The 3,935-nt window shown below is 33.9% G+C and overlaps 1 long non-coding RNA gene across 2 annotated transcripts; it reads left to right on the top strand.

The window, feature by feature from the left end:
• The first annotated feature begins 989 nt into the window (after positions 1-989).
• LOC118761619 lies at positions 990-3,724 on the top strand. 2 transcript variants are annotated; one of them, XR_004997513.1, is made up of 2 exons: positions 990-3,326; positions 3,413-3,724. It is a non-coding gene; the product is annotated as an uncharacterized LOC118761619 (long non-coding RNA). The 2 variants fall into 2 exon arrangements; XR_004997514.1 differs by having other exon boundaries at positions 3,410-3,724.
• The last annotated feature ends 211 nt before the right edge of the window (positions 3,725-3,935 follow it).

The following is a 3,935-nucleotide window of genomic DNA, read 5'->3' as shown; positions in this document are numbered from 1 at the left end:
GTATACATTTATACAACGGTTTGCTTTCAGTTTCCGACTAACAAATCCAGCCACATGGCCCGAGGCTATCGTAGGAGACACTTGCCCAAAGGTGCCACTGAGTGGGACTGAAACCGAAACCACGAGGCCACGCCTGTCGTTAAGTTTTTTAATTTCTTCATTTTAAATAAAGAAAAAAAAGTTCGATTAAAATAAACCTGTTCATGTATGCAGTCATTTTCGTTTGGGTTTATGTAAAATGTATCTGTATGTATTTGTACACACACACATGCAAAAACACAAACACTTGCGCGCGTATACATATATATATGTATATATATATGTATACATATATAAATTCTTTTACTTGTTTCAGTCATTTGACTGCGGCCATGCTGGAGCATCGCCTTTAGTTGAGCAAAAGGACCCCAGGACGTATTCTTTGTAAGCCTAGTACTTATTCTATTGGTCTCTTTTGTCGAACCGCTAATTTATGGGGAGGTAAACACGCCAGCATCGGTTTTCAAGCAATGGTGGAGGTGGGGTCAAACACAGACACACACACACATACACACACACACAGACACACACAACATTTAAATCAACCCCAGATGGGGCATAGAACTCGTCCATCTCATCAAGCGTTGGAACTTTGAACTTTGATGAGATGGACGTACTACTATCCGCGAAACTTTATGTCATGAGAGCTGATTCTTGTTTATAAGGTGAGATGAAGGGGCCTACTATCTCTAAATTAATATATATATATATATATATACAAGATAAGGGCAGAAGAAAAATTCTAATTTTCTTCTGCCCTTATCTTGTAAATTATGTATAAATTTTACCTTTAAAGGCATTTTTTGATATGCTGGCCATTGATAAAATTTTTTCCCGAAAAAAATTTTATCCTATATCAATTATATATATATATATATATATATATATATATATAAGCGTATGTCTGTACCTGTGCGTCGCCTGCATACAAATATACATTTACACACTTTCATATAGCCACATTTGCACTCACATTAAACATATTGACACACACACACACACACACACACACACACACACACACACACACGTACACGTTGAAAAACAAACGCATTCACATAATATTACAAACATATTGGCATACACCGTACACTTTACACGTACACACAGAATCGTATTGACTCTTATGAACACACACACACACATACACACGCCCATAAACAGAAGCACTTTTACACCTCAACCAAACGTACATATATATAATATATAATGTTCTACCAAGGACGAATTCAGAAGTATCCATCTAAGGGTTATTCCTGCCGCCAATATTAGAATGGATCTTTAGATTTCAAATACTTGCCGTCCATCACCTTCTGTCCAAATATATCCAGCGAATACTGCGCAGTTCTTCTTTAAACTTGGCCAAGAATCGAACCTGAGACCACGGAATGCTGTCAATGACTCGAAGTGGGGAGCACTGGACACTCCCAACTTTAGTAGTATTGATAGAATCGATACAGTAGAACACAGTGATGGAGAACTTTAACACTTTAATCCCCTAACCCCGAATATTGTGAACATTTAAGGTTTTGAATTGTCTGGTCATTGCATGAACTACAGTGTGAACTAATTATATTTAATGGGACCCCTGTACTGTTGTCCAAAATTAAAAAAAAAAACATTAAAACAATTTTAAATGGAACGTCATATAAATTTAGAAACTTCGAGAGAACGTGAAATAATTCGTTTTTAACTGTAGAACTCTGAGTGTAACACTAAGTGGTTACAGCTATAAATAATTGCATGTAAATATTGAGTTAAAAAAATATCTTGGATAGAAAATTGACCAACGCTGCCTGTGGGTCTTGAACCCACATCGTTTGTAAACATAACAGACGTTCTATCGCTGGACCAAAACTTTATTTATGACACTCTACAGTACGAATCCCAGAATTTTTTTTTATGGCATCCTGAAGTTTCCCGGAATCTACTTTGGAAACGTACGTATTTACGCATAATACCATGGGATATTCGATATCGAGTTATCAAGTACCCGAGAACGATGGATTATTGTTACGGAATGCTCGAGCCAGGATACAAACGGGTACTAGATACTCCGACTGGCTACATCATATAGCCAAAATCTCAAAATAGTGGTGAAAAGAATATTTCCGATATATATATATATATCTCCATTTTCTTATTTTGTATATATATATATATATATAATATATATATATATATATATATATATATATATACATACATATATATATATGTACCTATGTATGATTCTCGAAGTATCCCACATTTTGAAACAAGTGAAAGTAGGTGACTCTGGGTTGTGCTGCTATTTGATGATAATTCTGAGAATTGGGACATTAAATGTTTCTGGTTTTTTGGGGGTAATGAAATGCATTGTTGAGAATTATTGCCGATTTGTTTCGCATAGGGGTTTGCAAAAACAAAAAAAATAAAAAAGGTGGGGAGAGGCAATATTTATTTATTTATTGCCAACGAAGAAAGTTGTTAATTTTCTAAAAGTGTGTTAGTTTAGAACCGAGTTGGAAGAACTCTAAAAGAATCCTAAATCAGATCGATTGTGCGATGTTTTGTACGATTACATCTTAGCATTAACGAGAAAGGTAGATAAATAGATTAAGAATGAGAGAGAGAGACAGACAGACAGACAGAGAGTGAACGAGAGAGAATGATAGAGAACGAACGTGAATGCTAGAGAAAAACGAGACAGTATACGCGTAAATGGAATTAAAACGAAGATATGAAGCAAGCAAAGTGAAAGGTTAATCTGCTTATAAGACGGAAATGTAAAATCGTGTCGCCATATTAGTCATTGGAGTAAAGTCTTACAACGGTTGGAAATTTATATCTTTCAAATATATTCGACGGTCTGGTAAGTTATAAGCGAAAGCGTTTGTTAAGCAGAATCTATAATATCGAAAAGTAATCAATAGATATCCGTTTATGTTCTCTTTAGTAGACATCAATGATAATGAAACTCACAAAAGTGATACTGGATGAAGACAAAACTGGAAGGGAAAAGAGCTGTAAAGTTCTTATGAAATTGATATGATTTATAATATTTCAGATGAGAATCGAATATATCAGAGAGATTTTACGGATTTTTCACAAGAACTTCCCTACATATTAATTTTGATTCCAACATCGTATATTTCTGAAAAATAAAAAATACAAAAATAAAAAAAATGTTATTTAAAAAAAAAAACATCTTGAAATGTCAGTTGTATTTACTCTTTACAAACGGAGGATGGAGGATTCCATGAAAATATCCCTTTCCATATGTTTTCCATCCGACACACACACACGTCTGGATTGATTGATTGATTCTAGTTTCAGCTCACGAGCTGTGGCCATGCTGGGGCACCGCCATTTAAAAATTATCTGTCAGAAGTGGGATATAATATTTTTGTTATATTTTCTTCGATGTATTGTACCATCGTGGCTCTCTGATGAGGAGACACTTTTGAGTTTGTGTTTTTCATTTTAATTTCCACGTAAGAAATCGGTAAAGCAATAACAACAACTACTACTACTACTACTACTACTAGAGAGTGTAACACAAAAGTAAAGTCTCGGAGAAATCATCTTCATGAAGTACTGTTTAATCGTTGTGCTTAAGTTGACATCAGTTGGCTGTGTCAGTCTAGTCAAAGAAATTATTTTCAAATAAATATTAAATAAACTATTATTATTATTATTATTATCATTATTATTATCATCATCATCATCATCATCATCATTATTATTATTATTATTATTATTATTATTATTATTATTATTATTATTATTGTTATCTTTTTTTTCTTCTTTCAAATTTGCTTCCATTTCTTGCCGAGTGTCTTCCCGACTCCTAGGGCAAAGAAACTCATAGTATACATTGGTAGGCTATTAAACTAAACTCACTAGTTCGTTCA

The sequence above is a fragment of the Octopus sinensis genome, unplaced genomic scaffold (assembly GCF_006345805.1).
Source record: "Octopus sinensis unplaced genomic scaffold, ASM634580v1 Contig15774, whole genome shotgun sequence".
Classification (NCBI taxonomy): domain Eukaryota; kingdom Metazoa; phylum Mollusca; class Cephalopoda; order Octopoda; family Octopodidae; genus Octopus; species Octopus sinensis.
The sequence above is the reverse complement of the archived record's forward strand: the minus strand, read 5'-3'. Positions and strand labels throughout refer to the sequence as shown.